Consider the following 27,232-nt stretch of genomic DNA (forward strand, 5'->3'; position numbering starts at 1 on the left):
TTCGGTTCGTATATCTTCAGCTGCAGCTGCCTGCGTCTTCGCTTCTTCATACTTCTTATTCTTGATGGATGTTGTTATTATGCAATTTACCATGCGAAAATATCTTTTGCGCTGGGTAATTTTCCTAAATATTATGTTTTCCAAGAAACCACTTTGTAATATTAAATATATATTTTTTTTGCAGTCTCTTTAGCTTTCTCATTCTTAGATTCTGCATTGTATCTTTTTGTTTCATTTTTCCGTATCTTAGTATCAATATTAGTCAATTAGTATCACCTCAAATAGGTCACAAATATTTTAGGTTACACTTGTATTTACACAAAACTGTTGTCATTCATTTAACTTCTCATAAAATCGAGAATTAACTGGTTCCCTTTCTTAATCACACGCAGGGCAATTTGTCACAAATTACAACAAATTAAAATGCCTCAACATGTTAATTGAAAATGTAATCCGTTAATGCCCAAATTGCGCACAGTTTCCCCTCTTTTTCGGCTGATGCTCGGAAAAAACGTGTTGAGAGCCCTTTTGTTTGGAATTAATTAAGCGACAAAAGACGCAGCTTCATTAATTGAAATAAATAGCGAAAAAAGCACTGAGGAGGTGCTGTTTCTGTTTTTTTTGGGAAACAAAAGGAAAAAATAAGGCAGCCCAAGACGAGGAGAAACGAAATAAATTCGTCTAGGCAACAGGCGTTAATATGCAATTAAATGAAATTTCTGCCAAGTTTCTATGTGTGTTTGTGTGGGGCACTAGTGTGTGTGTGGGGGGCACTAGTGTGTGTGTGTGAGAGCGTGCGTGTCGGCTCAATTAAATCCGCAAAGTGTCCCCTTTTCCCCACTGAACTCAAGACGCGTGTGCAGATCCCATGAAATGAATGCTTAAATCCTCCTCCAAAAAAAGAAATACCACACAAAGGCAGAAAAGCGAAGAAAGCATCGGAAAATGTTAGAAACAAATGCGAAATACCCTTGAAATAAAAATAAATACATTTTTATAAATATAAGGGGGTTTTGTTACAAGTAACCTCTTTTTAAAATAATACGAAATTGGGTTTCGTTGAATTTGAATGCGAAGAAAGCTGAGGAATATGTTAGAAACAAATGGAAAATAACCTTGAGCTAAAAACAATGTGGTTTTCCAAATAACACCTTTAAAAATATAAAATATTATATAATCATTTTATAATGCTTATATATTTTTTATTATTTTTAAATCAATACTCTACATAACTAATAAATGATGAACTTAAAATCCATTAAAATTCAATAGAATATAGGCTGTTTTCAGTTCCAGAAAGGAGCAATGTTGTCGTAAAATATCCCTTTGTCTTTAAAGCCTTTGGGAATAGCAGGGTATTAAGTGGGCATTACGACCCAACTGGCTGCCTAGAAAGTGAGAGCGTAGATATAGTCAAGGTTGAACAGCTCAGGAAATAGGAATGGTGGTGAAAGGAAAAAAAGTGAAAGGAGTGGCGAACATTTCATTAACATTTTTTGCGGGCGGCAAGTTATGACTTAATATAATCGATAGAGATCAATGAAGATGTAATAGAGAATTCAATTAATATGAGAAGTTCTACATTTATTATTCACTGGAAATTTGTCTAAGGAAAATCGCCATTTTAATTGCTTTTATTATCAATGAATTCAAAGCATTTAAAGTGTGTCACACACTCAAAAATGCTTTCGTAAATTCAATTTGCCAGCGATCACTGCACGAAAATAAATGGTTTTATTGGTTTTTGCCACACCTCAAAAGCAACAGCAACCGCAACTGCATGAGAACATTAAAATGTTAACGAGCTACATATTTTTTGCGTGTGCATTGTGTATTTTTGGAAAAACAAACAGCAAGCCAGTGCAAAAATAAACAAAATGCAAACGAACAACCAACAGCAATAAAATAAATCACAAGCCAAATTTTAAAGGTTCAAACCAGTAAGAACAACACTGATATCGCTAAAAGCACCACAACAAAAAAAAGATAAAAATAACAAAACAAACCTACAAAATAATACAGAAACTATAATAATATTTAAACCATGTATTGAATTCCAAAAAGCCAAATAAATTAAAATGTAACAAATTCTAACTAAGTATGAAATCGGAAAAAAAGTCTTTTAAAGCAACCAAACAATGAGTGAACATGAAAATAACAGTTCAAGAACTATTAACAAATTAACAACAGAACGACAACAAAGTAATTAACAACTAAACACAACCCCTATATATCATATAATAAATCAACAAGGTGTATTGATTACCTTAGTTTTACAACAAATTGACAGAAATTCAACAATAAAAAATCTACAACGAAAGCAAAATATAACTGCAAATCAACAATAATCTCACACTTAATCAACAATAAATTAAGTTAATTTATTCAAAAACCACAATAAAAATTAACAAGTATTTATACATATATATAAAGTGTAAAAAATTAGAAATATCAATTTTACAACAAATTCACCACAGAAATCGTTAGCAAAGACATGAACCTAAAATCAACAACGCAACATCAAAATCCACACAAAAACACAAATCTAAACAACAACAGCAATATCAAGAAATCAAATCATAGCAATGAAAAGTAAAGAAATAACTACAACAACAAAGCCAATAGTCAACAATAACAACAACAAAAACCACTCATGGAATTGCAAAACTGCTTTACGCTCTCCAGGTGAGTTGAGAGAGTTAGAGAGGGAGAGCTAGAGCACAAGAGAGAGTGCAGCGGTTATCGCACTGCATTCGCATTTCAGCTGCAGAAGCGAGCAGTTCGAAATGCGCGCAAAAGGCTCGACGATCGCTAAGACAAACACAAATAAATGAAAATTAAGTAACAAAAAACGGCAACAAACCTTTGTTGTTTGGCAATCTCGCAAGTTGGCAACAACCAGAAACCAGAAAATCACAAACAAATATTTGTTGAAAATCTCGCGAGTTGGACACAAACAAAGATAAGGAGATTATTGCTTAACGAAAATAAGATAATAATCCGAAGAAAAAAAATAACTACCAAATATCTGTGCTGAAAAATAGTTTGAAGTAAATACAAGTAAATAATATACAAGAAAGTTAAACAAAAATTTGAAAATACAAAAAAACTACAAAAATCACAACAACTAAACCATAGAACAACGTAATCACAAAATCATAAGAACAATTTTTTTTTAAAATAAAAATAGTAAACATAAAAAGCTAATGGAAAAATCGAAAGTATGTTCTTTGAATAAGTAGGAAAAACCTGTTCAGAACCCAAAGAAAGAAAAGCGACAAGTTGGAGCAGCTGATTTCCACCGCCTGCATGCGTTTCTGGCCGTAACCTCCCCAAGGTGACCATGTGCAGCCGGAAATGCTTCCGCATGCCCACCCTGGTCATCTGCGGCGTCGTGCTGACCATCATCCTGGTCTGCATCACGGGCATCACGCTGACGAACAGCATTAACATATCGAACATCGTGAAGCTGCGCGAGAAGGTGGCCAGCGACTCGGCGGCGGCCAATGGGGGTCACCAGGCGGCCCAAACGCGGGCGGCCCTCGTCGAGCAGCAGTACTCCACGCTGCAGCAGCACCATCTCTCCCGCAGCGATCTCAACTACATTCAGGCGGCCACGCATCCGAAGAACCTGCAGCGCCAACTGCAGTTGCAGCAGCAGCAGCAGCAACAACAGCAGCAACCGAATAAGATTGTCATCGAAATCGGTTTGAACAATGACAGCGGCCCAAGCAGTGTACCAGCGGCAAGCAGTCGAAGCAGTTCAGGCAGTACGGGACCGCGAATTCTTCAGGCGGCCGAGGCTTTAATGGAGGGAAATGTGGACTCGATTTCATTGCCAGCAGCTGCGCCCCTAACAGCAACAGCAGCCACCAAAACTCCAGCTAACCATTTAGAAAACATCCCAGAAAGCAGTACGCAAATCACCCCTAGCAGCACTACAAATACTACCAACCCAGATATTACAATGGGCATTGCAGATCACAATCCTGGCGGCATACAATTCGAGCGACGCGCCCACGTCAAACAGGTATACACTGAGCGAAAATACGTTCGCCTCAAAGACACCGCAGTTGAGTTAGAAATGTAGAAATACGGTTGAACTCTTTTTTTTTTTTTTGTAATGATTTAAATACCATTTTTATCTTGGCATTTTACATTCATAGATATGAGATAGGTTTATATTAAAAATAAATTTTAATTCCTCATAAGTTTGAATTCGAAATTGCCACTAATAACAAAAGTCATTGTTATCTGTATATGTTCACAAACTGATATAAATTAAAATTGCTACTCACCTGTGCCTATTGTCCAATACTAACTGTGTCTTCAATTGTGTTTAAGTTCTATGATAATAAATATTTTTGACAACTTATTTTGGTTTTGTTTTCCTTTATTTTGAAACCCAAATGCCATATATCATGGGGGTTTGGGTTTGATTTATCATTAACCTTTGCCGTGCAATTTTCGCAATTACAGATACGAAAATTCAATTTACGTGCGAATTTCTGTGGTGTTCGGCTCACGTTTTTCCGCTTTTCTCGCTTTTATTAGAGCTATCTGGCTAATCATTTTCCTGCATTGTCACGCTGGACGGCAAACACGAATTCGCGCTTTGTAACCCTTTTCCCACCCACCGCCCCCCCGAAAAGTGCATTTGTTTTCCGTTCGATTTCGCCCGCGGAAAATTTTCATTTCGGAAAAGCGAAAAGCGGAAAAGCTCGTGTGTTGTGGTGGCGTGTTAGAGTTTATGTATTCCTTTTATTTTCCCATCTTTTTCGGGTGGGTGTTTCCCAATTAAATTTGTCACGTTTTGTTTGCTCGCCATTTGCATATATAACCGAGTATCTATAACAGTTGTCCGTCTTCCGTTGACGTTTTTTTTTTTTTGCTATATTTCCTATAACTCTGTGTGTTTAATAGCTTTCGTTTCATGGCTGAAAACTAGTTGGCACTAGTTCTAACCGATTCTGGCCGTTGATCTTGAGCCGGTTTTCTTCCATTTTCCCCCATTGCAAATGGCTTGGAGATTTATGCTAATGGGAAAACATAAAAAAGTTAAAATAACGCGATTTGATCTATGACTTCCACATGTAACATACCTTTGCAGTGTCATTTCTTTTCAGCAATAATTATTTGTGAATTTTCTGGAAAAGCCACCAATAAATTATAGGGTTTTAAAAGCTGTTTTGCTATCAATATTTGGGATATGATTTAATTAAATTTAAGGGAATTTATTAAAAAAAGGCAACCAGCCTTAAAACCAATTATTCGCTGCTTTTAAAACCCTTGGCTCATTTAATTAAATACGGGTCACTGGGCCCGCAATTCGCCGCCAGTCATTTGCAGAGACAACAATATCGGCTAACAATTTTGAGCCCCTGGGCATTACGACAAAACAGATTACAGATTACAATAATTAACATAGTTTTAATGGCGCTGGGAAATCAAATGAATAAACTGCACATGCACAACGGCAGACGTTTGCGAAAATAAACTTCATTTTGTGGCATAACAATAATAAAATCGCCGCCCCTAATCCCCCGCCCACACGACCTGCCCTCAGTAATTGAAAATCCCATGTAAATCTCGCGATTTCTCTAATGCGATTAAAAGGGGGAGCCAGGGGATGCAAACCCCACACACGCCAAAGTTCATAGAAAAAGTTGCCGAACAAAAGGTGGATGTTTAATGCTTTTAAAACAGTCAAGTCTCCGCTTTTAATTACCCATTAGAAAGGTCTAGAAAAGTCATATACTTAATTCAATTGTCTAAAAATGGTGAGGGAAAATACAAATATATTCAGTTTTTAAACCAAGACAACTATAATTTCTTAAACTAAGAAGTCTAATTGTTCAAACTATATTGTTACAAATTATTTTTCTTAAGGCCTTATGACACCTACTTGATTTGGTTTTACTTGATATATTTTAAAAAGCCATTGCATCCTACATAATTAAATCTATTATTTTTAAACTTTGTAGAGCTGTAGGTTTTTTTTTTAAGGTTGTCTTTTTTTTTTAAAACATATCGAACTCAGTCGCTAAAAAATTAAGCTAGTGTCAAAGGGCTATACTTAAATTCATTTGTAATAATTTAATAGTTTTACTTGCTAAGAACCAATAAACAGATCAAACTGGAGTACTAAGTATCTGACAGTCGGAAAACCTTATTTATTATTTCTCTTTTTTGCCGCCAACCAGTCAGATTCAGTCAAAAGCCAGCTCTAAGCCAATTAACTTGCAAACTTATTCCGTGTGAAATTAATTACTTGATTTTCAATGTGCGCCCCGACTTCTAGTTATTTTTTTTCCCCATTTGTTTTGCTTTTTCACCGGGTTGAATGATTAGAAAGAGAGGGGAAGAGTCCGGCAGAAAGAGACAGGGCGATAAATTAAGCCGTTGAATTTCATATGAGACTTGCTCATTTATTTACAAACGCTAATTTTGCCCACTTCCGTTTGCTGATTTCCATGGCTGCTGCTGATTTACTTGTTTGTAATATATAAATAGAAATGGTAATGCAACTGGGCAAAAAAGCTGAAATTAGAACAAAGATATTAAAAAAAATCAAAAGTATAGGTACATTTTCCAAGAAAGTCATTCCCATTCAAGTCCCATTTTTGTAAATTTGATCATGATTAAAAATATATCTAAAATTGTAAGCTATCTTTTTTTATAATTTCAGCCATTTCAATTTGGCGATGTTAAGAAATTTTCTAGAAATTTTTTTCTTATGGAAATTAATGGATTTGAAATTTTCAATTTTTACACTTGTTTTACTGGTCTAGGCGATTTCCCTTAGATGGTTTTCGATTGGCTTGTCCTTGGCTTGTAATGCACTTTATTTAATATCTCCCCATTTATCATACGCAATTCTCTTTTGGCCAGAAACATGAGGGCCATAACCTCTGCCATATCCCCATTTCTCTTGGCACTTTCGACTTTCGGGTGTAAAAGTTTTTCTTAATAATAAATTGCTTAACTTTTTAGGTAAACAAAAGCACATTTTGCGGGCGGAGTGGGGCTCAGTTTTTGGCTTTCAACTTGCCGCAGGCTCATCACGTGCGGGTTGCCCCGAAAAAGTGAAAGTGAAGGGGGGAAATGGCTGCAAGTTGGCCTGGCCTGTTGTGAAAATTAAAATAATTGTGAGGGAGTTGCGGTGCTGCCTGTGAAATCCCTCGGGCGTTTGTAATTATCGCCAAGTTGAGCTAGTCCTGCTAAGTGAACTGCATTGCACAGGCTCCTGTATTTACTGGTATAAATTTGAATTTATGGTGCAAGATAGGAGATTAAAAGAAATTAAAGGCGTTAGTATATTACTACCCAAATTACTTACTCATTCCATTTAGTTTCTGGGTAGTAAAAGCGGAAACTAAGATTTTGAATTGCTCGCCATTGTCGCAACAATTATCGCCTATTTCCGTTGGTCATCAGCAGGCGAGCACTTTCCACATAGTGAATTTTCTTTTTATGCTGATAAACGGTTTTCCGCTCACTCATTTCCCCCACTTTCCCCCGTTTTGCCGTAATACATCAGTCATGTCTCCGGGAGGCCGGTCATAATTTATAACCACCAATTGCAATGCAAAGCAGCCTCTTTATATGGAAAACACGCGCCTGCTGCTCACAAATACACCGATAAATTCGCATTCTTAAACGCGGCACTACAAGGCGAGAAATGCTTTCACTTTCTTCTGGGTTAAATTATAATTTTAAAAATATTATTGATTTTTAGAAGAACAAATGGGACTTTTAAGTTGATTGGGAAATAACCATTATAAGATTGTTTTTAGTTGTGGCTATCATATCCGCATATAATATAATATTTATTATTATAATTTATAAATAAAACAAGGAAGAACGCTATAGTCGAGTACCTCGACTATCAGATACCCGTTACTCAGCTAAATGGAGATATGCAAGCAGCAAAGCGAGATTAAAATGCGCCACCTACCGGCGGTATACAGATTTAAGCGTTATGGGCGTTAGAGTGGGTGTGGCAAATTTTTTTTTGGATCAATCGATAGGTATTGACGAGACCAATACATTTCAGTTAAAATTTTTTATCTAGCATGAAAATTGTGGGCGTCACAGGTTTTCGCGGTTTGTGGGCGTAAAAGTGGGCGTGGCAAACTTTTTTTTGGGTCAATCGATAGGTATTGATAAGAACAATACATTTCACTTAAAATTTTTACTCTAGCACTAAAACTGTAGGAGCCACAGTTTTGGGCGGTTTGTGGGCGTTAGAGTGGGCGTGGCACTGTACTGAAACAAACTTGCGCTGCGTAAGAAGCTCAGGAATCTGCTCGCCAAATCTCAATAGCCTAGCTCCTATAGTTTCCGAGATCTCAGCGTTCATCCGGACAGACAGACGGACAGACGGACAGACGGACATGGCTAGATCGACTCGGCTAGTGATCCTGATCAAGAATATATATACTTTATGGGGTCGGAAACGCTTCCTTCTGCCTGTTACATACTTTCCGACGAATCTAGTATACCCTTTTACTCTACGAGTAACGGGTATAATTATAAGATCAAAAATTGTGTTTTTAGTAGGACTAACTTATCAGAATATTGTAATTTTTGTACCATCTGTTTTCGGATTATATGGTTTTAGGGGAATCAAAATCAAATTATATTATATCACATTTATTATTAGAACTGGAATTTTTAAAAGAATAATAGTGACGTTTAAAAGCATTTAAGTGGTTTTGATTTATGGATACACATTAGAAGATTGAATAATGGTTTTAGTCAAGATCAAGTTAAGACAGTCAATCTCATTTGAATATTTATTGTAATGTTTATCGTTTAAAGTCCTATTAAGTGTGATATAATTTTTCTAAAATTGTAAAAGATCATATCACCCATAGTCCTACTTCTACCTATCATTTTATTTGTGCTTCACAATAGTGTGCCACTTTTTCTCCCAGTGTACTCATGTACTTTCCGATTCTTTTACTTTCAGGTGAGTTGCAAATGAATGATTCGAGAACACCGCTTCGTGTTTCGCCCTGCTGCTTAGTGTGCAATATCATGGATAAAAAGTTTTGTCCGACAAAAAATACTGAGCAAGTGGCAGAGTGAGAAAGTGCCGCTGACAGTTGCCAACAATCCAACAATAAGCTTCAATTTGGCGCTAGGACAAGGTGATAAAGGGGCAGTGCGGGGGGCAATGGGCAAGTATACAAGGAATAAAAGGTGAGGGATCTGCCATGTCTTGCAGAAAGTTTTCTGCGCTCGGACAAATGCGCAAATGACAACGCCCCAATGCTTTCAATTATCATGTCCTGTCCTAGTAAAAACCACCCAACCATCCATCTATCTCCACCGCCACCTTCTCTCTAGGAAAAATGTCCTTGGTAAAACTTTCTCCGCATATATATACCAGGCAATCGCGTGGAAAAACCTTACATATTTCAATTGTCAGCGAGAGAAAAGGAAAGTTTGAATATGCCAACAATCAATTAAATCAAATCATTCCTAATAAATCAGGAAAGAAAAATATCACAATACGAAGAGTACGAATTTGTATAGGAGTGTTTTTAGATTCTTCTTACTCTAACAATCCCAATACCTTCCCAAATTAAGGGATATTGATTGCGCATTGAATTTCTGCTGTTGTTCGGGGTCAAAGTTTTCGGGGCTTGGGAGCATAAGTAATCATTGTTCAATACCGGAAACTATTCAATTTCCGCATGCCATGGAGCGTGCACAAAACAGACGAGGACAAGAGAAAAGTGGGCAGATGGGTGGGAAAATAGAATCAACGCCACAGAACTGGCGAAACCGGAGCGATGAAAACTCGCACAGAGACAGGCCAACAAAACAACAAAAAAACAGCAAAAGCCTCAGAGATCCGAGAAAGAAAGCAGAGATTCTGGCACTGACATTATATACCGACTCCTGTCTCCTTTTCCCCTCCATTCTTCGCACTTTTCGCCACCTTCAGGGATTTTCAGGGAAGAGAAAGAGATTCTAAAGACCCATTTGAATATCAAAACTTTGCACTTTTATCAAAAATGTTGCACAGACATAAAGAAAATTAAGAGTAAAAATCATTACCATTTTTAAATATTTTTATTTAAATATTTTGTAAACCAGATTTAGTTAAAGTAATGAAATTGTTTAATAATGTTATTACATTATTTGTCCATAACATATTTACAAACATATATAATTAAAAAAAAAAAAATTTCAAAAATATTACCATTTTCAATATTGGTATTTAAATATTTTTAAATTTTCCGTAAAAATAATGAAATTGCTTAAATAATTTTTACGTACAATATAAAGAATCTAAATATACAGATAAAACATTTTTTATAATATTACCATAAACATCTTTAATAATGTTGTTCAATTGTTTTTAGGCCGTCTAGACATGTTAATGTCAAATGCTCTGATTACCACAAGAATACAATATGTATATAATACATTTTAGGTTTTCCAATAACGTAAGAGAGGCCAATTGAGTTTAAAAGAAGCGCATTGTTCGTAAACTAAAACTGTGTGACTTTGATTAGATGTGAGGCTTTGACCTTCAGGCACTAATTGAAGTGCTTTTCTCAGCTTTTTGGCCACAAATCCCACATAATCTAATTGGATATTCACCTTTAAATATTTAGCTCCCTTCGTTCTGGGGAAAAATCTACCAAAATTGACAGCCAAACTTTGTCTGGCTTGAACTTGATTTTTGCTGTGCTGCATTCGATGGCTTTTCCGCCTGCGGGATGGAAAGCCATCCCTCGCGCCATTTTCCCTGCCCACAATGTGGGTGGAAAAAAGCCAGAGTTGACTTACTTTGTTGATGTTTGGTTTCCGCCCCCCTTCCCCTCCCTGCTGATTTTCCCCGGCTTCCCATTTCCGCTTTCCATCTTCTGGCAGTGCTAAGCTGATTTTGTCTTGCATTGCATTGCTCGAGGACATGTGTGCAGGAGGTCCTTGCCTCGCTCAAAGGAGTCAATTCGGTTGTCTGCACTTTCTTGGCCTCTTTACCCCGCTCCCTTCGAATTTTCCCTCCATTTTCCCCCTTTCCCCCACAGTTTTACCTGTTACGCTTCGTTAACTATGCGCCGGTATAAAAAGCTTTTGGCTATCAATCAATTGTCCTTATTCAATTATTTAGCACACTTTGCTATTTATCCTGCCACAGGTATGAGCTGCATTTTCGGAATAGTCCACTTTAAATGAGGAACAAGTACTTTACATTTCTAAGAAGGTTAAAGGAGCATTCTAATTTTTTCTTCATTACTATGAATATATTTCGGGAACTGCAGTATTTATTATTAATCAAGCATTCCCGCGGCAAACTCTTCAAACATTTTGCCATAGATCATGGGGATTTGCTCGATTGCAATGGCTTTTTGGAAATAAGGACGCGAAATGCGGAGGGTAACTGGCAACCAAGGGGGCCATCGTTTGTTTTATGACTTTTTCTAATTGCCTGCTTTTGGTCCCGAGGCAACCGACAACCGACTCCGTAACTCACCTAGTCCTCCCATTTTGGTCGGAAGGAAGCAGCCAGCTCGTCCTTTATTTATTGGCCCTCTCATGTTCTCTTCCTGCCCTGGTTCCCCACTTCAATGCAAAAAAAAAACAGAAATAGAAGAAAAGCCAAAACAAGGCATAGGAAATTGCCATCGGTAAGAAGAAAAGTCCGGTGGGGCGAAGAATGGGAAAATCCTGAGAAATGGTTCTAAAACCCGATCAGATCTGTAAGGTATTACATATAGAATTACAACTCAAAAGAAATCAAAGTAAATGTCCATCTTCAATATTTAGATTTTTAATCCAAATAAAATCGATAATTATTGAACAAACTTTGAGAGCATATCGCATGCAAACAACTTTTGTAAGCTAGAGAACAAAAATAAATACATTGGATTCTACATGAACTCTTACATGTGAACCCAAAAGTTATGCTATAAAAATTTCCTGTGATAGAGAAGACTATTTGCCAACTTTTACTTGAACATTCTATTTTTTATTGACCCGTCTCAACTCACAACAATGCATACATATGTTAGGCGACTGCCAGAATTTACACTGAGAAAAGTATACGATTTTCTTAATTTTTGGAAGCCTTAAAAAAGATAATACATCTCAAAGCATATGTGAAATTTAGAATTGGTGTTATTACTTAGTATTTTTTTATTTTCTCTCCGTGTAAAACCATCTTGTGCCAGACATCTACCATCCATTTCCTCTTTTCTAAACTTCTCAAGTGAAGTTCTTAAAATCTTGGAGGACCGCAGCTGAGTTTCGTCCACTGAATGGCGTAGGAAATGGTCCTCAAGTGGCGGCGAAGGATGAGGTTTTAGGTCGTGGGTTTTGGGTTTTCGGTTTTGGGATCCTGAAAGAGGGAGGCGGAGCACAGCGGGTGTTCCCAGATAAAGCGGTGTGACTGGGAAAAGGCAATCAGCAGCTGTGACTGCCAAAAGAGCAAAATAAAAATGCACAAGCTCGTTGCTATAAAAAAACACGAAATGTACGAAGCGAAATGAAATGAATCATAAATATGTGATGAGGGGGAGCAGGAGGGAGGAAGTGTGAAAGCGAGACGGATAGACTTGAGTAGAGTCAATTTCTGTTCCTTAACTATTTCCACTCTGTTCAAGACTCCTACTTACTTGGAAAAGGATAACAAAATTAATAATTATGGTTATTTAATTGGCATTTATAAAATATAGGGGACTCAAAACTACTAAAATAAGGTGTCTCAAAGTATGCAGTGAAAAAATCAACACTGTAGCATACTTTTATACACCTTTTTTAATAATTTCGAAGTCCTATAAACTTAGAACACACTAATTAGTTACCTATATCTATTATAATTTGTAACAATGAAGTATGTTTAAAACTATGCAATGAAAAAATACTTTGTAGCATACTTTTATACACATTTATAAGGTAATTTTATGGCGAATAATCATAATTTTGTGGGCATCATTTTAAATGTTAACCTGATATGGGTAATTTGTATCCACTTTATAATCTTTTGACCGCTGCCAAAGTTGAGTGCCTTTCATCTCTCTAACCAGCCAGCTTGTGTTTCTTTTTTTTTTTTTCAAAAAACTTGCCCATAATTATCAGCAACATAAGGTCAAAGTTGCGCAGGAGTCAGGCGATGACATTGCTTTTTCTTGCAAAGGTGTTTACTTCTGGTTTTGTGGTTGTGGTTATTTCTTCCCCAAAAATCAACCTCACCCCCAAACCGAAACTGTTTAATTTTTAGTTTATGTTGCATAATTTAAGGCACCCAGTTTGATTAAAAGCAGGGAACTTTGGGTTAGACCAGAGTACATTTTTGTGTTTTGTGCTGACTCGAGATGGAATCGAGCCCGAAAGTGCTTACAAGACAAGTTGCCCGATAAAGATGATGGGAATGATGACACAATGATAACAGTGGGTCAGGGGAGGGGGTGGAATGATGTGCAGATATGGTGAACAGGCCAAAGTTGAGGTTTCACAGCTCAATCACTAGATTGACATTACAAAAAATGAGAGTTATGGGTTCTGTTGATACCCTTTTAAGTTCTTATTTTACAATTAGTTTAGGCTTTTCTAACAAAAAAAAAAATATTTATATTTATTTTATATGAACAGAGTTTAAAACAATAAAAGGGTGATTATTTTTGTAATATTTTGAACTATTTGTTTTTGGTAGTTAAAACTTTCAAAATATTTTAGGAAAGATATATTTGTATTTGGTCAAAAACATACTTTAAAGGTATTTTCATATTATAATGATCTTTTTTAATACTCTGTGCACTGATTCTGAAAATACAAACGAAATTCCAAGTGAGTTCTATTAGTCCATCAACAGTACATTGTTAGGTTCCCATAAATTATGGCAAACTATCTCTGTTATCACGTTGTTAACGCTCCATTTCAGGGTATTTGGGTCGGTGGGTTTTTGCGGTCAACCCCTGGCCGTGTTATTAATACACTTTATGCTTGTTGATATTATGGTTATGTGCATATAGAATACACACATGTGTGTCCTATCAAAATATTTGCCCTTGTGAAATTGCCAGCCCCCCAAAATGGGAACTCAATCAAATTTGCGAGACGAAGCCAAAAGGTGAATGGTGATGGTGGTGGTTCTCGGCTTTGTTTGTGGCCCATCAAATATGTCAAACTCCGTGGATGACCCGGCTGAATTACGTCAATCTTGCGGCATTATCTCTATGGCCAAAAGCCTTTGGCCTGGCGATGGCACTTGGGTTTGTCGGGCTGCCAAAAGGAGGACAAGTGATGATCCAATCCTTCAATGGGATCCTCCAAAGGATATCAAGTCGTCAGTTCAATTCAATTAGTTATGCCATGGTTTCATTGGGTCATTCGGCATTCGGCATTCGGCAGGCAGCAAATGCAATTACATCTCGCATATTTATTCATTAATGTTGGCAAAACTATTTGTTATGCAAATGTGCTCGCAGTGAAACAGGAAGCTCCGGCCATCGTAAATCAAATTCATAGCTCAGAGAGGTGGATTTGCATAAACTGCAGGACCTTTCGAGTGGCACGGGTTCAGAAGGTCCTTTCGATTGGACGAAGGATGCCAGTTGATAAAATGCCACTGAATGGCATTCAGATTGAGGCATTTTTGACACAAAAGTTTGCCAAGAATGCTGGTTTTTATCAGGGAAGAGAAAAATATTTTTCCAATGGTTTCAGGCGATACTTGATATGCATATATTAAGCAAAAGGGAAAATGGAAAAGAGTGCCTAAGCTATTCTAATTAGCTAAAAAAATGTTTATATATTTTTTAAACATTTGACTAAATACCAATGAGTTAAATACATATTTTTGAAGATTTTATTTAACACAAGGAAGGGCAATAAATCTGTCCCTTCGCTGTCACTATTTGCCAAGCGTAAAAAATTATATATTAACAATTAAACATAGAGGTGAGAAACACACAGCAGGGGACAAAAAATCCGAAGGACAAAGTTGAAGCTCAGCGAAGCGAAAACTTTGATAAAATTGTCCACATATCAAATGCAAATAAACGAAAGCCAAACAAACTGGAAAAAAACCGTCGTCCACACAAAGCCAAACACGCGAAAAAATGGAAATAAAGTTAAACGATACGAATTCCCCCGGTGAATGGCAGCGGTATATAAAACAGGGATTTAATACACCTATCAAAATAATCCCAGAAAAAACCGCCGGATAAATAAGCAACAAAAGTTTACAACCCTGCCAGAACATTTAAAAGCTGCATGTTCTTGAGGTTAACTGAGTTTGGTTACCGAAATTCATCGAAAGATCTATAAAGAAAAATGTTATTTTGGATAAAAAATACATCAGCATAGCCTCTGAGAGAAAATATATATTCTTTGAGATAATGAAATCAAAATGTCAGAGGCAACAGGTTGCCAGCTCCTTTCTTATGGGCTCACTGGGCGTATGAGTCATCTTGGCCAGGAGCAGGGATTCTTACCCTCTTGCAATGCCTTTGGCTGGTCGCATTTAATACGCGTTAACTTCATAAGGTTATTGAATTGAACCCAGCTCCCCGGCAGCAGCAGCCACCCGCATCCCATTTACTCGAAGGCGTCTCATAAATTAACTTTGACTTTGACAGCATAAAAGACATTACGCATACGACCCATCAGCCGGCAGGCAAAGGCAGAGGTGACGGGGATGAAATAAAGGAATAAGGGGGGTTGGTGCGGTTGGAATGCCCCAGAACCAAGAGAAGCAGTTGAAATTCTATTTTAAAATAAAGGAAAGAATTTCAGGGGCTTCAGTAGGGCGTGAAATATTTCTGGGAACATGCTGAATTTCAAATGTAGAATGCGCAAAAAGGTATAAAAATATTTATATTTTATATATATATATATATTTATATTTTATATATATATATATATTTATATTTTTATGTAATTAGTAGGTAAGGAATTTCAAAAATATATTTATTTATGTATATAAAGCATGGGTAATAAAAAAGTATGCAAATCTTGAGATATTACTTAATATTTATATGCACTATAGGCATACCAATTTCTAAAGTTATATATTTTTGTATTTTTAGAATTTATGTACATAATTAGTAGATGGAGAATATATATATATGCCTTTAAAGCACAAAGGATTGTCTCAAAATTTCAAACCAAAATGTTTGCCGAGGACTAGAACATGTATATAGAATAAAACATATTTTTATTTAAGACAGGGCATACAATATATAATAAAATAGCAGGGGGATAGGCAGAAAATAATAATCATAATAATAATACGTAAAAAGTTTTATGGCTCGACGGGCGCACAAATGAAAAATTGGTTTTACACGCCATTCTCACTGCCAGAGATGATGATGATTATGGGGATAATGATAATAGGGATGATAAGGACGATAATGTCGAAGGGAATTTCTGGGGGACAGGCAGCTGTTCGTGAAATTCTCGCCAAACAATGTCCATGAATTATGATTATTGGCGGCCATTTTGCGATAATGTCATATCCACAAACACACACACACACACGCATGCAAATGGCGATTCAATCGATGCCCCCTACCACTAAAACCCCCCTCCACGCCCCTGGACGCCCCCCTTGGCCGCAGATTAGCCAATTGAATGACGAGATTTAATGCCCAAATTGGTTAACTGCCTTTTTGGGCCCAGGAATTTGAGAGGAAAATTGCCGAAACGGAAGATTTAGGTGGTCGCTCCATACCATACGTTGGGAAATTATGGAGCATTTTGGGAAAATAAGACCGTGATTAAATTGAATTTAAAAACATAATACACTGCGCTCATAAATTTGTATACCCCATAAAGATGTAACCATATTTGCTTCACTTTAATTTTCCCATAAATAAGCCAAATCATTTAACCCCAATCTGCCGGAAAATCATTATCTTTCAAATCAACTCAGATTTGTCTGGGCAAAACTTAAACTCAATTCCAGTCTCGCATAATTGATGGGGATAATCAGCTTTCCTCAGAGCCGTAGACTCAACGTTTTCTTCTCTGATCTATGTGCCCTACTTTTTTTTACCCAACCTCTATTTTCAACCTACATTTTGTAGTAGGTTTTTTTTTTTGCCCCAAAGATTTCAATTAGCAGATAAATCGCAAATAAACAAACATTTGCGGGCGAAAATAGTAGGAATGAAACAATTAGCACGTCGATGGCGTTGTGGCGACCTTGATATGCGAATGATTTCGTTCTGGGTTCCTAATTGCTTGGCCGGTGCTGTGATGCAATCTAAAAAATTCCCACTAAGAGGTTCTTAAAAAAACAAGTTTACTCCATATTAAAATGCTGTTCTAGAGTTAGGTATTGTATAAAATATTGTTTTCATTTTAAGAAATAATAAAATTTCGTTTTTTCGAATAGCTTCAAAGTTTTTAAGGACTATTGGAGATTTATCAAATTTTTAATTCTGAATATAGAATAATATTTTTGTTTTTTTAATAAACTTACAGTAATCAAATGCTATAAAAATGTACTCGCCTAGAGAAGGTCTGAATTTCTCCCAGTGTATTGTTGACTTTTCGATGCTGTTGCTTCTGGTACATTTGCTGCACTCGCTGCTGTAATTAGATCTGGGTGGTGCAACTGCGTTTAACGAACCTTGTGGCAAAAGTTTCGCCCCCCGGCAGTCATAACCGTAATCGCAATCATGAGCACAATTTCATTTCATTTCCAGAATTTTTCCTCGGCCTGTGGAAAGTGGAGAAAATGGGAAATGGAAAGCCAAGGGGCGGCTCCAATCCGAGGTGAGAGTTTTGCGCTTTTCGAGTGCGTTTAATGAGGCTAATAAAGTGTGGGCCAGGCCCGATGTTCCCTGCTCCTAATGAGCTTATTGCATAATAATTGATTTTTATTGGTTGATCCAGAACGAGAGGCAAATTGGGAGTAAAAATATACATTATGGGGGTTAAACAAAGATTTTTATTCACAAAGTTGAATGGTCTTTCTGTTTAGCTATTTTATTTTAATGCATTTTAAATGGTTCATATGTTTATTTAATATTTATAAGTGTATCTAAATTGTTTTTTTAATTGATTCAGATGGAGGGGTAAATATCCATTACGTGGTTTTAAATATAAATATTTTTGCAACGTGTTAATGGGTTTTTTCCCTTTTTAGACATTTTGTTTAAACAGTTTTTGGTTTTCTATTTAATTTAAAAATATTTTCTTTACATTTTATTTTGTGCACTTGTTAATGTCCTTTACTTTGTGTTGTATTACTCTTGGCTTTGGTTTTTATCGCTTACTTTTTTGGCCGCAGCTCGGGCAATTTTTTCATGTTGATGGCAGCCGAACGCCCCTTTAGCCGCCCCCTGGGAGGCGTGGCCCGCAAAGTGGGCATAATGTTTAGTGCCTTTTGTTGTAAAGAGTCTTATTTTATTTTCATTTTCTTTTCATTCCATGCTCTCTACTCACTTTTTTCTGGTTTTTTATATTTTTTTTGCGTCCAACTCGAGCCCATAAATTTAATGTACGAGTGTGTGTGTAATGTTCTGCAGCAGACACACATACGCAATTACATACAGCGGGAGAAATGTGTAAAAATAAAATAAATGGCATAGGAAAATGCACTGCAGTGACTTCCTAAAAATGGGAAATATCTTTTTTACCAGCCTCGTATGTAATGGCACTATAAATTCAGTTCTTTTCAAGTTTAGTTGTTTAGCAATGAAGTTTTTCTTGGCCCATATCACAATTGATTACTCTGCAGCTGCATCTAAATTTGAACCGTACAACTCTATTAAAATTGGCAATTTATTCCCTGAATCGCATTAAATGAGCTGTCAGTTTTTCAATCAATTCAATATAATGTCAAGATACATTTTTACCATATTCCACACTCCAACTCATATTGCTATGCATTTTGATATTCATTAGCTATGACAGATAGTGTGTTCCTGCCATTCCCTTCCACACCTATTTATTTTCGTCCAGTTCTGACCTTTTCCCGCTGTTGTGGTGTGCGGATGTCAATAAAGGTCACTTTTTTGCCAGCCTCCTTCGCTTGAATATTCATAGATATGTTTTCAACACATCCTATGTGTCGCCCAATAAATTTGTTCTATAAAAGAGTATCAGACGTTGAAAGTGACGACAGGCCTTAAGGATAAACACTCTACGAGGCACTTATTTTATTTATGGACGGGGGAAAGGGAGAAGCGGGCGATGAGGTTAATTTAACTGCACTGCACCCGGGCTGGGACCACGCCCACTTGGGGAGTCCTCTGCGGGTTATTGTCATTGTCCACTTTCGTTATTACTCGTAAATGGATTAATGCGCTTGGGCTAGGAGCACCGAGTCGCCGCTGCCCTCTCCTTCCTCATGACCCATGCCCCATGCCCCATGCCCCCTCTATGCATTCTATGCATTAAGGCTAACTCACGGTCCGTAGAGGGCATTCCATTAAAGTTGCAGTAGTTACCGACTTTAGGACATTGGCTTGAAGGTGATACCTACCTCTAAGGCTACTATGTGTTTTTATTATAAGTTCACGTCACTGTACAAATGACATATAGCCAAAACGATAAAATTTCAGTAATACCTTTTCATAAACATGATATGGTCTCACCTGTAAGGGTATTTAACCTTCGACTTTCCGAAACCCACTTAGCTTACCTCAAGGAATATTTAAGATTATTCTATTTAACTAACTAATACATAAATTTAACTAGGTTCACACCTGGAGAGGATCTCCTTAGAACTTGACATTTCCTCAGTGGGTACTTAAAATTCCCAATTAGTTCTAGCCAAAAAGTAATGACTTAGGTGCCATGGCAGCTAATAAATCAGTGGACCGGAAGTGTTTTCGGTTTAGGTGCTTACAGGAGGTACTTGGAACTATAATCCAGGATGCAATGCATCGAGATCCTCTTCAGGTACGTTCCTTATTTAGTTACTAATTAGGTATATTATATATTTTCAGGTAAGCTTAAGTGTTTAGTATATATATATTTGTTTATTGTTAGGAAATATAATAATAATTATCCTAAATGATATTTGATTATAAGCAGTTATTTGATTCTATTGGGAATCGATAAAAAGATAAAATTTATCAACTTTTTTGTTCCGCCTGTACTTTCACACTTCATTTATCCCTGTAAACAAATTCCCCTTGGCCACTTTTGTTGTTCTCCGCTTTGTTTTTGTCACTCTTGAGCTTGTTTCTTTGGTTTTTCCCCTGTTATTGTTGTCATCGTTACCTTCCTCAGGCTGCTGCTTCTATCTTTCCCTTGCTTTCTTCGGGTTTGTTATTATTATTCTTTTTTTTTTTTTTGATTAGAAAGCCAGGACTTGAAAGAGGGGCGGGCGGTGAAAGCGTGATGGCATAGAAAGTGTTGAAAGATATTTTTTGAAGGCGTCAAACGCTCGTAGCGAAACACAATGCAAATCCGAATCCTTCGCCTCCTCGTCCTGTTCCTTTGTACGTGATTTCTTTGGGCAGACAAAAGGATGCGAACCGACAGGAAGAACAGCAAAATAATAAAGAAGAGTTAATTAGAAAAATGCTTTGGTCGTGTGGTTTTTATCATAAAGAGGGAAAAGGCCAGGCGAAATGATGGCAATCATAATGATTGTGTGGGGTAAATAGTTGCTTAATTTTGCAAGAAATAATATGAACTGTGAGTAAAAGGGGATGTATGCTTTTTAGTTTATGATTTTATTTTAGTACTTATGTGTTATTTTCTCACCTGAGCCCCTTTCGATTCTGAAATGTTTTTGCAGCGGCCACAGATACGGCGGTTCGTTGTCTCACTTTGCTTGTTTTGACACTGTGTAGTTCTATTGTTGTTTTCCCGGCGATAAGTGCCAAAATGCTACCGCGCACTCACTCACTTACTTACCTACTTACTCATCTACTTACCTACCTACTTACTTACCCAGTTAGTAACTTACTTAGTGGGGCTTATGGCCAAATAAGTTATTGTTATGAAAATGCCAAGACAAAAGGACGAAGGACGAAAGAAAGGAATGCAAGCGAATTAATTTATGTTGGCAGAAGGCGAAAGGAACAATACAGCGAAAAGGGGGCGGGGCAAGGACATTAACCAAGTTGACAGGGAATTAGTGGAGCACATTTTTCAGCCCTGCAAGAAGATGACAGCCGTGAAAGGTGAGGGAGGACCTCCTCTACATTAAAGAGTTTCGCAAATTATACAAGAAATTCCTAATACACATAAGCTTTATACACCCAAAAAAAAAATCGCCCTTAAATCAAGAAATTCGCCTTTAAATCAAGAAAATCGCCTATGATTTTCATCCAACGGCGACTCACCTTTATTTTAAATAAATAATTTTCTTGAATTTATGGTTTGCCATTTCTGGAAATAATGACAAATTTTTCTTAAATGTATGGTAAAAAACCTTAAAATTAAGGAAAAATTTATTAAAATAAGAAAAAAAATATTTATGTGTAAGATTACATCATTTTACATTTTACACCTTACATTTGAGGAATTTGGTTGGTTTTGTATAGCAATGTTGAATTTTGAATGGATAAAACCGTTTCTAATTTTAATGGCAATTATTACATGGGAATACTACAGTCTGAAAGTTTTTATATTTACCTGAATTTATTAAAGATTTATTTTATATAAATACTTTTTATAAACATATAAATAAATATAACAAATGGAAAAATCCTTACCTCAGACAACCCCGGCGTGAACTCGAACCCGCAACTGCTCACACCATAGCAAGACGTCTTAACCATTCGGCCACGCGTGCTTCTTGTCATACAATGACTAAAGAGGGCTAAGGTGCTTTTGGTCCAGCTTTACGCATACAAATAACGTTTATTCTAATCTAAACCTTTTTAACAACCGTTTAAACAATTTGGTAAATAGAAAAGTGAAACTAACAAGAATAAAAATTACATAAATTAAAAAAAAAAAAGAAAAATAAATAAACAAAGGCTACACTTGCCGTGGCGTGGGCTCGAACCACGTACTTTTGTTCGATTGTTTATTGACCGGACGTCTTTACCAGCTAGACCACCATCAAAATGTATAAAAAAAAGTCACTTTCTCTTAAAATATGGGTATTTCTTTCCTAAATTTAAGTAAGAATTAACCATTATTTCAAGAAAAAAAATCAAGAAAAATTCGCCATTAATTGAAGAAAAAAATGGGATTCTTCCTCTTCTTCATTACAAAAAAAAAAAAAAATTATGGCGAATTCCTTAAATTGTAGGCATTTTTTCTATAATCAAGAAAATATTTCTTAATTCAATGGCGTTTTGAAATCACGGGCGATTTTCTAATATTTATGGTGATTTTTTTTTTGAGTGTACAATCTCAAATTTAATGTTAAAATTAAAAACTATTTTGTTAACAACGTATTTTCTTTTGAATATGGGTGCAAATGCACCATGCACCTTTCCCATCATCCCTCCCTATAAATGATGTCAAAGAAACTTATTCATTTCCATAGCTTTCTCTCATTGAAAGGAAAAAAATCACTTAAGTGCGTCCCAAGAAAAGGAAATAAACGTTGGGATCCGGAGCGGGCTAAAATAAAAGCCAGAAGATTTTAACCCAGTTACTTTTCCTAATTAGTCGCTGCTTTGCCAATTTCTTTACAAATTTTTGCCATTTAGACCCCCTTCTTTGGTCCTTTTTCGTAATCTCATGCATACCAGGCGTATACTTAACACGTTTTTATGATTCACATTTTCCTGCTGTGAGTTTTGACCCGCTTTTTCTTGGTCTTAGCTGAATTTGCCATATGAATATTTACAGCCCATTTTGTTGAATAACTCAACTAGACGTCTACAAAATGTTCATAATTATTGTGCGTTGTTTTTTGTGGCCCTGACTTTTGTGTAGGGTGTTCTTTGTCGTTTCCATTTGCAGTCATAAATTAAACATAATTTAAATGCATGTGGAGCCGACGCGCACATGCTTCCTTTTTTCCATCAATTCGCAATTAGCATTCGAAATTGTTATACTTTTTGTGGCCAATTAATCGCTGTCCATTAATTGTCGTAAAATTGCCACATTAAGTCATAATACTTTTGTTTATTTGCAATTTTTTTCCAGTTAAGTTGATATCGTTTTGTGCAGCTTGGATTCCTTTTCGCATAATTTATTAATTATTAATATAATAAATTGAATTATTAATATAAATCTTTCGATGTTTTCAGCAATGATTTTCAGTGGAATTTGCCGGGGGGCTTTTAAAATGTTATGTTTTGTTCTTATATTGGTTGGTTTTTATTGATACTTAATTATTAAAAAAAAAAGATTAAAAGTAACACTTTGGAATATTTTTGATTCGTTCAGGGATCATTTGGTTTTGTTTTCCCTCTTCGAATTTGGACCCATATCATTTTGCCGCCCCTAATTTAGCTTTTTGGTGGGAGCTTTTTTGAATTTTCTCCATTGCCAAATTGTTGCGCATTGCAATGCGTGTGACTTTGGGTGCTTGTGTGTGTGCCTGTTCCGTTTCATTTCATCTCATTCCGTTCCGCCTGTTGCCGTTCCGTTTCCCGCTCTCACTCAGCATCTCTTCGGTTTTCGATGCACTTCGTCGATTTCGTCGTTTGTCGCTCTGCTTTTCGTTTCCGTCAGTGTTGTCATTCCAAAAATGTCTAAAAAAAATATTTAGGTTTTTATAGATAAATAATAGATACATAAAGTATAAAAAAGCTAGAAACTATCATAAAGAATCTTTCAATTCTGTTGATATAGTTTTGGGTACCTATTGATCTTCCATTAAGTATAAATTAAGTATTTTTATTTTTATTTTTGATATACATACAGATAATTAAGATAGATAGAAATAAAAGAAAAAACTAAACATTTAACTGAAGAATCCTTCAATTTGATTCATATAGTTTATGTATAGTATATGTTTCATTAAAAAATATGCCTATTTTTTGGATATACGTAAAGATAATTAAGATAGTTCTGTTACAATTCGGCGTATTAAAAGATTTAATCGTTAAAGTCAATTCAAGGGACAATTCGCATTAAAAAAAAATTTTTTTGTTTAAATTATTATGTTCATCTGTTAAAAATATTGTAGGTGGGTGGAGAACATTTTAAACTGCAATCGGCTGTATGATTTTCATGGTTGTTAGCTGGTTTATTGCAAATATCAAGTACAAACCCTTTTAAGAAACCTTCTCCGATTTGCAACCTACACAAAAATCGAAGAAGCGATGCCAAAGTGCCATCTCTGACTCAAGAGAATCGCTCGTCTGGCAGTTTTGTGGCTCGGCTCTGGGCTTTCGGCTCCTGTGTGTGTTTTTTGTGTGTTTGCTGGCCATTTTTGTTGGGCTGGCTCTGGCCCATTGGTGTTGCCTCAGTCACCGCATTCGGTTCGTTCTGCTTTCGCCCTCTGCCGCCTCGTGCACGCGCGAAAAATTCCGAAAAAAAAACAAGAAAAAATAAAGAAATTCGAAGACATCCGTACTCACGCCACGAGACAACAAGCCCACAGTATAAATACAAATAAAAACAAACGAAAGACAAACTATTAGCCATATCGGAGGAGAAACAAATTCGTTTATTGTAAATAAAATGTGTCACGAAAGCGCCAGCCCTGAAATAGTGGACTCTCGAGCGAGCCAATTGAGGTTCCAATTAAATTTTGGTTATAACCGAAAATAAATAGAAATTTTCAGAGCACGAGCAACAGTTCCAAGTGGGTAAAATCAAGTGGGTGGTGGGTTGGGGCTGTAGGTCGGTCGTTCGCTCGGCTTGTGGGGGTGTTTAGTTTCGGGGATTGTAGTAATCCAGAGTTACTAGGGCCAAAAAGGTGCCAGAAAATGATTAAACCTCTCAGAAGTGCTAATATCTGAAGTGAGACTGAGAAATGTGCGAAATGAAGATGGCATTGGGGTCTTATAATTTACAAACAGTTATGAAGAGCCCAAGTTTCATATTTCTGATACCAATCACATTAATATTAGTCACATTTATAGCCATGTCGTAAAGAACTAATCATGGGAAAACCAATACAAATACAACTGGAGAAGTATAATTGTTTATGATAGGCAAATAAAGTTGGTAAGCCAGCTGAAAATATATATTCATTTATTTAACAGTAGCTTATCGGAAAGTAAAAATAAAATATTAAGAATCTTATCTTTTAAAAACAGAGTCATATTGAAGAATTTATAGTTAGATCTATGAATTTAATGAGAGAACAAAATATTAGATGATTAAAATGTGATATTATAAAATATAAATGTCTACCAATTTGTTAAAAAAGGATTCCATGAAAAAAGAAAATCAAATAAAACTTGAATAAGAATTTACCCTTAGTAACTAAAGTGTTACATCTATGAATTCAATTATGAGAAAGCACAATGTATGAGTTCAAGGATCTAAAAAGAGGAAATTTAAATATCTAGGTCAATTTTCTAGAGAAACATGTTTGATTTAGATGAAATACCTTCATAACCAAAAGTTATATATTTATGAATTCAATTAGGGGAGAACGAAACACCAAAATTTCAAGATTTAAAATTAGAAAATTTGAATATCTAGGCCAATTTGTTAGCTTTTTAAGTATAGACAAAGACGATTATTTATTAAGTCTTTGTGTTTGCGGCAGACGGGGGAATTAGATTGATTGAGAAAGCCGAAAGGAGGACAGCTTCTTGTCACAACTTTCCATGAAAATGCTGGCTGCTGTCCCTTTCCCTCTGCCAGGTGCAATGCGTGGAAATTGTGGGTGGCGATGGGCGGCGGGGGGTGGAAATAGGAGTGGGTGGGGATGGGCGAAAAGAGGTTTAGAGAGGCCCCGAGGCTTCGGCTTCGTTCTTCGCTCACCAAGTGCCGCCGTTGCGCTTGACACGTTTTTTTCTCTCTTGTTTTCCTTGTGCAGCCTCAGGTTTTCCACATCGCCCAGGAAAAACCACTCCATGTGTGCGTACATGTGTGTATGTGTCACTTTGTTGTGTTTATGTTTTATTTTCATTTCGTGTTTCTTTTAATTGCCAACTGCCTAGTGAGCGCGTCCTTGAGCCCACTCTCCCACCCCCCATTCACCCATTTTTCACTCTATATTTAAACGCATCTCTCAATGATTTCGCCCCCTAACTAGCTGCAGTTGCCAAAAGCAAAAAAAAGCAAAATAAACACTCAAAATTAAAGAGAATATATGGGCTCTATGTGGGAGATTCTTTGTGAAAATCAACTAGAGATGCTCCCATCGTTAATCAACGATTTTCATTATGCCAAAGAGCCCCATTCATCCCATGAAATATGAGCAGTTGAACAGTAAAATCTCAAAAATACTTGTCTTTAGCTTCGCAGAATTCTTCTGAAAATTTTACAAAATCCACAAATTTTGGTTGTTTTTATATTAAACTTGATCTTTGTCTGGAAAGTCTTAAATGTTACTCATGATAAAATGATTCTATAATGATTCTAAGCAGAATTCTAGGAAATTTCTAAAAAGCATAAAGCATTGGTAAATTTATTGTGTAAGATTTTGTTTTTCATTTGATATTTTTCTGGAAAATCATAAACGTTACTCATGGTTCCTGATAAAATTCTTCTATAAATGCTCAAAAGTAATTGTCTTCAGTAATGCAGAATTCTAGGAAAGTTCTTAAAACAAAAGAAAAAGCATGTTTATTGCTAATATTTATAATATTTCGCCGAAATATGTGGTTTGGTTTTTTTAAATTTTGATTAGTATTTTAGCTTAATGTCTCTGTATTAAATTTTGGCATTCTTCCGTAAAGTCAAAAATGTTACTCATGATTCCTGATAAATTGCTTCTATATTTTGGCAATAAAAAGTAATAGCTTCTTATCAGCATTGTCTTTCCTTTGGGCAATTTACTGTATAGAATGTAGTATATGAATCGGCATTTGTTGAATGGCGTGCGCTGAATTGATGTGAATTCAATTAAAACAGTCGCCGTCTGTGTTTCCAAAGGGGAGCAGAGGTTAGCGGGGAAATAAATAGAAATATATAGAATAAAAACAAAATCGAATGAATGAAAACAACTGAATAGACTGTTATCGGATTGATCTGATGTGATCTAGATTGGTTTTATATTCTTTGTGGGCAGTCATTTTTAATTATTTTTTATATCTTTTCAAGTGTATCTGAAATTGGTACAAATCTTGGTCTTACATGGCGTATACTTAATTTTTCAGCGGAGTATCTGGGCATATTGCGTATACGTAATGGTTGTCTGTTTTATAAAACTCCACAAGAGCACCGCTTTAAAAATTCTGGCACAGCCAACTTGACCTTCCCCTTTCTC

At 36.2% G+C, this 27,232-nt stretch overlaps 1 protein-coding gene across 2 annotated transcripts in view; it reads left to right on the plus strand.

Moving 5' to 3' along the window:
• The window catches only part of alpha-Man-Ia (alpha-Mannosidase class I a), a 57,997-nt gene that overhangs the window by 16,501 nt on the left and 14,264 nt on the right, over nt 1-27,232 (plus strand). Inside the window, exon 1 of one of the 2 annotated variants that reach the window (XM_017081656.4) lies at nt 24,322-24,649. The exons of the other annotated variant lie outside the window; for it this stretch is intronic. The gene's annotated coding sequence lies outside the window, so the exon portion shown is untranslated. Of the gene's footprint in view, nt 1-24,321; nt 24,650-27,232 lie in introns of those variants that run through there. 2 annotated transcript variants of the gene reach the window in all.

The sequence above is a fragment of the Drosophila suzukii genome, chromosome X, assembly GCF_043229965.1.
Source record: "Drosophila suzukii chromosome X, CBGP_Dsuzu_IsoJpt1.0, whole genome shotgun sequence".
Classification (NCBI taxonomy): Eukaryota; Metazoa; Arthropoda; class Insecta; order Diptera; family Drosophilidae; genus Drosophila; species Drosophila suzukii.